General features: G+C 35.8%; 1 protein-coding gene across 4 annotated transcripts in view; it reads left to right on the top strand.

The window, feature by feature from the left end:
- Dym (dymeclin) overlaps positions 1-12,391 on the top strand; it is a 415,428-nt gene that overhangs the window by 100,067 nt on the left and 302,970 nt on the right. The gene's annotated exons all lie outside the window — the stretch shown is intronic.

The raw sequence follows: 12,391 nt of genomic DNA on the forward strand, positions 1-12,391 counted from the left end.
TAAACTAGGATTTGTTTTATCTTCTGTATATATTAAAGATGATAATTGACCATGTTGAAGAGTTTATGGATCAGTGTAGCACTTTTATGCATGCCTTTTAAGGGTTATGTATCGGTGGAATTCTTTTATCTCTCTTGCCTAATATGTAGACTCTCATGATCAATCATCAAAGCAAGAATTCCATGTTACAGAAGAAACCATTTAGCTATATTAAGTATATGGTAGGCACAGAAATAGGCTAATCTCCTAATAAGAGCTCTTGTAGGTCTTAAGAAATAAAGTTTAAGAGAGAGATAAGCAACTTGAATCTAACTGGCGTATTGTAGACATAGCTAGTTGGCCACTCAATATTGTATATTTGTTCTTCCTTCCTGGCTTTCGTATTTTTTTCTAGTCTCTTTTACAGAGGATAGAGTTCTGTTTCTAGCCTTGTTTGAAGATATGTGTGAACTTTGAAATGTAGATGCCTTCCAGTGACATTTTTGGCTAGAGCTGTCAAGCAGCCATCTCTCTGTGTTAGAGACAGCCTTTTTGTGGGGGCTGTCTGGAAAATGGACAAGGTCTTTTGAGGAGCGTGGCCACCTTGGTACTATGAACAAAGCTTCTCCTGGGAAAATCTGTTAGGCCCTCCTCTCCACTGGCACTGGAAATTGAATCTAGAAGCTTAGCACTGAGCTACATCCTCAACCCTTTTTGTTTACTTAGCTAAATTGCCCGAGGATGGGCTTAAATTTGTGATCTTCTTGCCTCAGCCTCCCAGAGTGCTGGGATTATAAATGTGTACTCTGATGCCCAACTGAAAATTGTGATTTGATGTCACTGAGCTGCTGAATCAAAGTCAGCAACTAACAGTCCCCCACCCTTACCGTCATTTTAGGTAACAAAAATAGACCCATATTTGTGTACTGTAACTGGATTTATGTCACTGTTGCTTAATGCAATTTCTATGTGATTCAATTTGTCTAAATTTGTTTCTTGTAAGGCAGTGCTTCTCGATCTTTAAAAAAAAAATCATTGTTTTTACCTGACAAGCCTTAGATACTCTTTGATCATTGCCTTTCTCCACACTGAATTCTCATCTTGCTTGTGCCTTTCGAACAACCACAAACTATTCTAATATCTGTGAAGCTTCTCATTCCCCAAAAAACCAGTTTTCATCTCTATTGAGAATGCATATGTTAAACAAATTATTTTTGAAATAAGAAAATAGATTTAAGGTTTACCATACCCATACAAAAGTTTACTAGGGGGATGTGGTCAGAAATGTGCTTTCTACCTCTGGCCCAAGAAAGGAGAGAGAAACCTTTGCAAGAAAATGTGCTCCTGGCCTTTATTGTACATAACTGTAACATATAGAATTTTATTAGAGATTTAGAAGTGAGAAGCACAAAACCCTGTTGTTATTTGCTTTGGTCATATGCAGCTTAGAAGAGGGAGCCATCTACTTGAGAAGGGTTTGGAGAATAGCCTCCCACTGAAGTTGAACTGTTATGAAGAGACACATGTGTTTTCATCAGGCCCAACATCCTTTCTAGCAGAACTCTGACTTGCTTGGGACAGCAGTGAGTGACCAGCTTAGTTTTCAGACACCTTCATTACTCCATCTGGCCAGGTCACATAGTTTGGGTCAATGCAATGAGGTATAACCAGAAGTCATGTAATTGCATGCACGTCCCCTTCAGATTTTGCTTCTTGCCCTCTTCGTCTCCCTCTCCAATCCTGAAATGCGACAGTAGTGTTTGGGTCATTTTGAAACTAAGAGTGTCAGTGTTATATGCAAAGATTAGTGGACCAGATATGGGATATTGATGATGTTTATGAAACCATTGTATTACCCAGGACTCCTTAATCTTTGGATTCTTTTAAAATGAGAATAGCAAACATCTATCTTGATTAAGCCACTACAGCCCAATGTCTTTACATATGGTAAGATTGAGGGAAGGGGAATGAACCCGTATATTGTTTGCTCTTTCTTTGTCACAGAGTGTAGGATGCTTCCTGTGTTTTTTTATTTAACTTTAAAAATTGCACATCTAATAACATTATTTTGTTCCCAAATACCAAGGATTTAATACATTTCCTAAATAAGTGCATTCTTTTTTTCCCTCTTTGCCTTTATTAGTAAATTGTTTTGGTGAAATTAAAGGGTCTGGATATAGTTGGTAGCTTTAGATAGTAAATAAACTGAACACAATGAATGGAGTGGCCACTTAGACACTCTTAAGAAGCAAGTGGACAGTGTTGCAATATATCAAACATTTCATGTTTTAATGTGTTTATACTTTTTAAATAAACTGAAAATGCACAGACAACCAGATGTCCTGTGTTATGTACACTCAGGTTTAACCAGCTGCTGAAACAATTTATGATTTAATATTCTTGGAACTCCATCCTACAAGAAGGTTTGTCTTGGTTACAGTTTCCATGTGCAACCAAAGTACTCTTTAAATGTTTCATCTACTATAACTGTAGTGATATTACACATCAGCTTATAATTTATTTTATTTTTTGTACTAGGGATTGAACTCAGAACTTCGCACTTGTTAAATGCCCAGCTCTAAGATGTAATTTTTCTTTTTTTTTTTTTCAAATCAGCTTATAATTTAAGAGGGATATAGTTATACGAAAACCGGGAATGCTTTCACACCTGTACCTCACCAGTTTCACTATAAACTTTTCACGTTTAACATTGGCATATATACCTGAGCTGAAATAGCAGGTGAATAGCAAAGAATGTAATTTTTGTAGCTATGGAGAGTAATTAAAAAAAACTACCTTAAATGTTTCTGTTTGAGCCTCTGTGAAATCATTCTATTTTTGAAAACAAAATGATTACTAGGAACAGACAGACATGTATATACATGTGTATGTGTATGATCTATGTTTAATGAGAAATCTGTAAGAATTAAGTACTAATTGATACTTTATTATTAAGAGAGTAGGCTCCACTGCAGTATAGTAGTTGAGATAAACTCCCAGAAGTTCATTACAGTGAGCTTTATGGAGTTCACTTATAGTGAAGATCAATTTGTAAATAGTCTCTACTGTTTTCCTGACACTTTGGATTTCTTGATATTATTAATTTTTTGAAGTCGTAATCTTCAAAGTAAAATTAAAATTGCTCATCTCAGGAATCCTTCCTTAACTCCATATCGCTAAGCATTTATATATTTAAAATAAAATTCATCATGTGCAGGTTTGGGTTGGTCCCACTAAAATTTAACTGAGTCTCCCAAAAGTCAAAGTCCGCCTTTAGTTTTATACCTTCTGTGTGTTCTCAAAGAAAGGAGTGAAGTAAGATACTTTCCTCAAGAGACTAATATGTAATATAATGGAAAGAACAGGGTTAAGTGGGCCAGAGTTGAAAACCCAGAATTTAGAGTTTATAAGACTGTTAGTTCTGTGTCACTGCAAAGATTGAGTAAGACCTGTGCGATAAGATCTGATGGTGGAGTTTAGGCACAGCAGCAGAAGCAGTTATATTGTTATAGAACAATTGTATACTTATTTTCTGGGAACTTTCCTTGTGTTTTTACCTTTTTTTCCCCCCTTTTTTTGGAGGCAGGGTCTCACTATATAGTTCAGGCTGGCCTTGGACTCACAATGGTTCTCCTGCCTTAGCTTCATGAGTGTTGCTATTACAGGCATTTGCCTGCATGTCTAGGACTTTGCCTGATTTTGTTCCTGTTGTTTTTGGCTAAGATGTTGTGTTAGCTGCTCATGATGATGATGATGTCAACTACAGGCCCTGTTCCTTTTCTCCTTGTACTGAAGTACCTCAGTTTACAAACTCATTTCTCTCCCTAATTCTGGTCACAAACTGGACTGACTGAAAACTGAACCAAATTTCCCCATTAGGTAAACATCAAAGCTAACCACTGAATTTGATTTGGTTTTTGTCCAACTCAGTTTGTGACCAAAATCAGAAAAAATAAAGTTTGTGGACTGAGACACCACTATGATCCCTAGGAAGTGTGCTTAAAAGGTTCCTTTAGATTGGCCCTGGGACTGACATACAACCTTTCCCTTAAAGATCCATTTATGTGTTCTCTCGTATGAACCTGTGAACTTGTTGAGGACTGGGGCTTAATTAATTCTTATCTGGCCTTGATTTGTAGATTTTTTTCAATTATAATCTGAGAAAATATTTCCTAGTTGTTTCATAATTTATCAGTTGATAAAAATGAGATTTTTATGATTAGCTATAACTTCAAAAATGTGTGTGTGTGTATGTATGTATATTTGTGTTGTGTAACTTTATCTATTTGTCGAGTGCAGGGAGTAGTTGATGTTTCCTGCCCACCACTTGCATGTCACTCTATTATGGTTTGGCTTGACTGGTACTTGCAGGGCAGAGCACCAGTTTTGTCATAAATGTGCTTCAGTGTAGATATGTGATACCCATGTTTATTCTTTAGAATATTTCTATTGGTGCATTATTAATTTTAATGAGTTTTATATTAAATGAATGTTTAATACATAAAAATATTGAATTTTAAATATTTACTATTTATAAAAAAGTGACATTTTCAGTATTGATTTTTTTCATTGTGCTAAGACAAAAAAATAACAGAAATAAATTCCTGTATGAACTGCATGAAAATACCAATAAAACTCTATAACAAAAATAATCATCAGTTATCATATCTGAGGCAGTCCTCACATATGGCAACAGTGTGTTCACATACACCATGTATCTATTACACTGACAGCATAAATGTTTTGCTTTCCTGGTCTTTTTGTAGGACATAGTTGACATCTTGCTGGTTTTGCTGTTTTGTCAATAAGTATATATTATATTATACAATGTGTGGTTAACAGGAACATAAAATATGGATAAACTGAAGTATTCTTAGTATGTATTGCGTGTCTGTAGTAAACAGCAACATTTCCATGTCAGCTGTGTAGTTCCTTGCAAAACCTAAAAAATAACATCAGAAATATATTCATATATGAACTACAAATACCAGTAGAAAATACCAGTAGAACTCTACAACAAAAGTACTTGTGCTTCAATTGCCACACCCAGGGCAAACAGTCTTCACGCTACAATGGCATGCTCTATACATATGTCTTGCTTACACTGACAACATATGTGCTTAGTTTTCCTTTCCTGTTGTAGCAGGCTATTCTTGTCATTTGTCTTCCTGGTTTGTCAAGAGCTTCCTACTATATTGTACAACATGCACTTAGCAAGGAAATAAGATATCAATAACATAAAATATCAAATATGTAATGAGTGCTCGGAATAGACATGAACATTTTCATATCAGCTGTTTACTTGCATACAAAACTTAAAGATCACATCAGAAAAAAAATCTATATGAACTACAGTGTAAATACAAGCAAAAACTACAGAAATAATCTTTACTTCAACTGTCACACCAAAGGAAGTCTTCACACATGACAACTGTATGTTCCATACACAGGTATCATTTACGCTGATAGCACATATGTTTTGTTTTCCTGTAGTTTCTTGTAGGACACAGTTGACATCTTTTTTGTTTTTCTATTGTCGTAGTAGGTCTTTGTGATCTGCACCTACCTGTTTACCTGTCAGCTCAGTTCATCTTTGTACTCCACAGTTTTTATATAGTTCCCTGGGCAGGAACAGTTTGCTATCCTTCTGCTCTCAATGATTTCTTATGAGTTACAGTCCCAGGGCTCTAGGAAAATTTCTCTGTGGTATTTTGCACTTCTTGTTTTCTTTGTAAACTGTCTAACTGTGCCACACATGTTTAGGATGGAGTAAAGCACAACCATTAGCCAATGCTTTGTGTTTCCAGTAACATCATAGTGGCTGCATAACTCACCAACAGTGTCTACTCCACCTTTGGTTTTGGTAGAAAGTTGCCATCTCAGGCTTCTGTTTTGTGGAGGTTTCCCTATCAGTGTTCCCATCACGGTGCAATGTTGACATCAGCAGTAGCAGTTTGTTTTGCTTTGCCTTATGTGAGCCCAATGTTTCATCTTTGTGAAATCCAGACATCGTAGTATAGTATTCTGTGTTTTGAAATTGCAGCATTGCATTTGGAACTTGTGCTTTGTTGGTGTGTACACTTCCCTTGCTGGTCAACTATTGCTGTGTTAGCGAATGTAACATCATTGGAAGCTAGTAAACCAATTGTTGAATGTCACATTCTGATTAGTTTGAGAGGTGGGAGCAACTAGTCTGTTTACAACATCATTTAGTTTATCACTGTATCTGTAAGGACCTGATGGCTGAGTTCCAGGATAAATGTCTAAACTGAAAGCCTAATAAGTCTTAGCACTATAAGGGCATACATTTTTATGCCATATTGTGAAAGTTTTGGGGGAGTATACTGCCTAAAGCTACAGTGACCATGGAATACTACAAGATGTGTTTGTAAATTGCTTGACAGTTACTCACGAATCTCTGAAACCATGAATGAATAACATCCAGATTATCAGTTCTTTTTTTTACTTGGTGGGTGGTTTTATCAACAAACCTTAGGCAGTTTTGAAAGAAACCAATCTCCTTGATGTCGTTGTTATACAAACCTCAAGCCCACACCCATGGCTTTTCTATAAGTCTTTTATATTTCTGTAGTTACCATGCAAAAGCCCTGCTAAGTACAGCAGACCTATGAATGTTTTCAGTTCAACTAGTGAGATGTTATAATAAATATATTTTGAATATTGCTCTTGGTGTATACAAAATGTTTAATTTGTATTTCAGTATTTGTGTGTTTCACATCATATAGTGTTTTGTCTGACACAAACAATTTGTGATCTTGAATGGGAATGCTGGCATTCTATCCAATAGGTTTCATGTCTGCCAAGATCTTTACTATATTTTTGGACCTAGTTCTAACATTAGATTGTTTCATTTGGTTGCATAACCATTTTATACCATTTGTACTAGTCAAATATGTACTCACATTGATATTTTCTTTATTTTCTGAATCAAGGAAATCTGCATTCCCTGTTTCAGCTTTGGTTAATTTTTATTTCAGTATCATAGGAACTTTTGCTCACATGGTTAATGACAAAGTTATTACCGTCTTCATTACCCATGAAGGAATGATCTGATGATTCACTTTTGACATCTTTCCAAACTTGCTAATGTGGCTTTTCATGTGGTATTTTAGTGAATTAGGCCACTTATTTCAGAAAAATCAGTGTGTTTTGTTTTGGGTTTTTTTTTTTTTTGGTCTTTTTGAGGCAGAGTCTCACCGTACAGTTCAGGCTGGCCCTTGAATTCACTTTGTAGCACAGGTTAGCCCAAAATCACAGTGAGCCTCCCAGGTGCTGGGATTATAGATGTGCTCCAGGAGATATGGATGAAAAGAAAATTTAAAAAAAATCCTAAATGCACAGAAATTTAGTAATGAACCTTCATGGGTAAAATACACCTGTTGCTGCTTTGGATCTCCTATACACATTACCTTGTTCTTTGTCTGCCAAGTGCATGAATGCACAGATGACTTTTTGTCAAGTGCACTCCCTGAATCACACCCACATTCCTTTTATGTTAAAACACATGTTTACAGAATAGAAGAATGGTGTTGGGTGTATTTTACCCCATTGTGATGCTCAGGCAAACATATGCAAAACCTGTTAGAGCATTATGTGGGTAAAAATCCCAGTTTGACACTTTGCATACATCCCCACCCCTTACCATTTCTCATATGAAATGAATACATAGGAAGATTGTTTCCTGTATTCTTTAGGAATAGCTGCTGAAATGCACAGCCAGCCACTGTATGTTAAAGTACAAATTTATTGTCTAGAAGTATGGTATGAGTTGTTGTAACCCAATATTATGCCCTGTGAGTGTGGGGGGTGTGCCCGTTGTCCTGTCTCCAAGGACTTTGCCTTTCTTTTCGTGTCTTGACTCACTCTCTCCAAACATTTGCATGGTTCATTTCCTGATGTCTTTTCTTTCTTTTGCTCAGGGCCTGCATTTTTAGAAAATAGATCTTTTCTCACTCTCTGTCCCTTTATCATGCTTCATCCTTTGTCTAAACATTTAACCAGTACTTTTCATACTATATCTCCCTTGCTAGTATTTCTCAATAAAATTAGAGTGAGAGCACTATGAAAACTAGGACTTTTTTCGGGCCAGTGTTTGTTTTATTTACTGCTGTATTTCTTTCACTCAGGTTAGCTTGGCACATGGTAGACTCTCAGAAGATACTCTTGAATGAGTAAATTAGTAGGGGAATAACTTATTCAGTATGCTTAAAGCATTTTGTTTGCTTTATTGTTTGCCTGTATCGTATACAGAAATGCAGTATTGTGCTAAGGCATTTTCATTTGTCATGGATCAAAGTCCTTTGCAGTTGGTACATTTTCTTATAACCAGGTTTCTAACATTAATAGTTGAAAAAGGCATGGGGATTTAGCTCAGTGGCAAGCACCTATCTGGCAAGTGCAACGAGTCATAAGTTTGATCCCCAGCAAACCCCCCCACCAAAAAAAAAGGTAGAAGGAAGCTATTAGAACTCAAAACATCTGACAGTATTTAAAGAAATGATAGATTACTTGTTCATAAATGCTATTTGGCATTTTGGTATTTTGGATCATTTAGTTTAGGTATTATTGAATATATATTTAAGCTGCTCCCAGGTTGCTCTCAGATTACCCCAGTATAACAATTTCTTTTTAATTCAGTTGATTCTCAAAATATGTATAATGAATAGCCTATATGTGTATGCTTTACTAGGCCCTGGGTGTAGCAAGATGTGACTCTTGAAAAGTGTAGAAATGGACAGATACACAGAAAGATAGCCTCGTAAGAGGAACAATTGATAAATACCATGGTCATTTGAAGCCATACTGATTAGCAGTGGTGAGGTGATTAAAGAGCCAGAAAGGGCCTGAATAGGGACCTCGTGGGTGTAAATGATGTTTAACAAATCACAAGTTTGTTAACTTGATTATAGCAGATTTCTGGAAAACTAGAATTGTTTAGTGGACCAGAGATTTGAATGTTTAGAGGACCTACAATAATGTGTAGGGTCCTTTCTCACTCTCTGTCCCTTTATCATGCTTCATCCTTTGTTTAAACATTTAATCACAACTTTTCATACTATATCTCCCTTGCTAGTATTTCTCAATAAATATTTTTTATTTTTACTTATTTATTTTTATTTTAAAGAGAATAAAGCAAAACAAAATAGAATAAAGCTAATCAGAACAGAACAATGAAAGGGATACAGGACTTCAAAACAAGATAATAGGAAATCAACAATGGGTAGGATAATGTCTGTTATTTTCTTCAAAATAGTTATCTGTACTATCAGACATAAATAATAAAATCAAACAAAACAGAACTGAATAAAGCCAATCAAAACAGATCATTGAATAAAACAAAACACTAAAACAGTGAGATGTTGGGTTTCAAAAGCAAGACAGAGGAAATGCCCCATATTTGCTGTACTGTATATTGTTATCCTCTTAATAGATGCTCAGACTACCAGCCTTAGGCCTGCAATGCCAATCAAATGATACAAGTATTAAGTTGTTTTTGTACCTTGTTTGGCATCAGCTCAAACTATCTTCCAAATTAGCTGGTTTCTTACTGAAGTCAGGGGTAAGAAGAGATGAGGTTCTTGTTTCCCAGCTCTCCTGCCAGTTGGCTCACAGGAAGGGCAGATTGGCTTATTACTCCTCCAAGGCCCGCATAGCTTCTGCCAACTCACAGGAAGGATGAATTGACTTGATTTTCCTCCCAGAACCCATGTGGTTTGTACCAGCTCATGGGAAGGGTAAATTGTCTTCTTGTTACTCCTCCTAGGCTCAGCATGGCTTCCTCAGACTTAGAATATTGTTTAGAGCTGTTTCTTTAAGATCTATTTTGGAAATACTTGGAGAGAGATGAAACTGGTTAAGAATCTTATTTATAAAATCCAGTGTATCCAAAGATTTCTGAACTGTATTAAAAGTATATGAAATGGATGTTTTTTAAGCCCATGGTTCTTAGATATTACATTGTAAGATTTGAATATTGAACACATTTCTTTTGGTGCTAGTAGTAAGTAGGTAGTTGAAGAAGAGAAACAGTGGTGAAGAGGATGATCATTCAAGTATACTTTTATGTGATGGGATTTTGAATCATACAAATATATACATGAAAATTAAATTACTCAAAAATAGAACATTGTCACAAATATTAAAAAGTGAAGTTTTATCATTTAAAATTTGGTGGCATATTGAAATAAAAGTAAATGAAAAACTAAGTCACTCAAGTTACACTACGGTATGTTGTAGAAGTCACTGACTCAGAGTTAGGAAAGCCAGGATTTATTTCGTAGTTCTCCCATTAACTTCAACAAAAAATTTTCTCTGGGTTTTCTTATTTGTAAATAAGCACATGTGGCAAAATGATCTCCAGTGTTCTTTCTTCATGGACGTTTCTATAATGCTCAAGAAACAGGAACTCAAGGTTCCTATGTAAACAAAATTAAAAATATTAATTGGGCTGACTTAACTGCCAAATAATTAGGGAAATATGAGCCAGAGAGGCCAATACTTGAAAGAAACAAAAATTCTACCATGCTGAGCTTGGTGGTTTTTAAAAGATGAAAAATGTTTTCAGCCAACAGATCTTTCTTGTTTTAATGTCCTTGTATAATCTTCAGAAGATTTTCATTATGCAATCACCAAAACAAAGTCAACTTTAGAAAGCCAAAATGTTGCTTTGGCTACCATATTATCCAAAGAACTTTCCACCATCTGGTCTGGAAATGTCCTAGAACAAACTACTGTTGGAGCAAGTTATTAATTTTGTGTGAAGAAAAAAAGAGAGGCCCCTTGACCTTGTATTGCTCTGCTAGAGCAGAGTGGAACACTTGGATAAAGACAAAAGCCTTCATGAAATGGGTGTTAGTGTTGGCTAAGGGCAAAGTCAATGAATATAGCGGAGGAAAAACATGCTCCTTTGACTTACTATTGGATAAGAAACCTGATGACACTGTAAATGGAACATAAATTGACTAAAAACAACTGACAAGTTCAAAGGATTAAGCCTAAGATTTAAAAACATCAGTGCCATGCACAACATGGAGACTCTAAAGTCAAATCCAAGGAGAGACTAAAAAGTGGCACACATAACCCCTCCCAGTTCCTGGGACTGAACCCAAGGAGCACATGCTAAACACATACTCTACCACCTACTTAAACCCCAGCTCCTAAAAATCTTATAAACAGAAAGTCCCTGGAGAAGAGGAGTCAGGAACCTTGACTAGTCTCAGAACTGCTGCTTAATACCTTTACTGACCGTCTTGTCTGTCACCTGTGTCATACATAAATACTATGAATGTGTCACAGAAGTGTCTTTCATGTTTTCACAGTTTGATATTAAAAAAGTGCATCAAAGGTTTAAAATATAGCCACATACCTTCTTGAAATAAAATTCAACGCAGAAAAGAGCTTCTAAAAATATTCTTAAAAACCAAGAATTAAGATACACTGACAACTTGGTAAAATGACAGTAATGCAAATATATCTAAATTATAACAATTACAGAGTTTCTCGTAGGTATATGGATGTCTGAAGTGCAATTATGCCAACTCAAAAAATTGCATTCATAAAGGAATGGGGATGGGGATTAGCTCAGCAATGTAAGTGCCTGACTGGCAAGTGCGAGTTCATGAGTTCAGTCCATGGTACAAAAAAAAAAAGGAGCGATCAGTCAAATCAAGTTTCTGAAACTGAAAAATCATCACTAAAACTTCAGTGAGACTCAGAAATGGCCTTTCAATAGTCATGTACTAAACAATGACATCTCAGTTCATGATGAGCTACATACATGGTGGGGTCCGATACAATATAATGGTGCTGATATATTCCTATTACCTTCTGATGTAGCAATGATGTCAAAGTATAACACATCATTCATCTGTTTGTGGGCATACTGATGTGAAAAACCTGAATTGCCAGTTGCAGAAAATCATAGCACAGACAGTTATTTGTAGCACATAATGATTGATAGTGATAATAAACAACTGTTAGTGGTTTATAAATTAACTACATTATATTTTTGTTCTTTTATAGCATATTTCTAAAGAAGAGTATTTCATGCAACCAGCAGCAGCCTCACATATTTCATGTTTACTGCATCTTTTGTTTATAATATTTCAAATGTCTAATTCATCCAAAAAGGTGTACTAGATATTTACCATCCAATCTCTAAAGTGTAACTGCTGCATGGCTGAGATCACCGCGCATCCTCTGCTAAGGCTAGCTTTGGAAAAGTGTTTTGAGATTCAGGTACAGGGTTTCAGAAAGACAGTTTTTTCACTGCCAATTGCAGGCCTTTCAGTATTTTCACTCTTATCCAACTAGAGATTTCATAAAGAAACCCTTTACCAATTCCTCAGGTTCTTCAAGTATCTACTCACTATTACCATCAAAAGGGGTCTTG

Source organism: Cavia porcellus, unplaced genomic scaffold, assembly GCF_034190915.1.
Source record: "Cavia porcellus strain 051 isolate PalLab524CR breed Dunkin Hartley unplaced genomic scaffold, mCavPor4.1 scaffold_20, whole genome shotgun sequence".
NCBI lineage: Eukaryota > Metazoa > Chordata > Mammalia > Rodentia > Caviidae > Cavia > Cavia porcellus.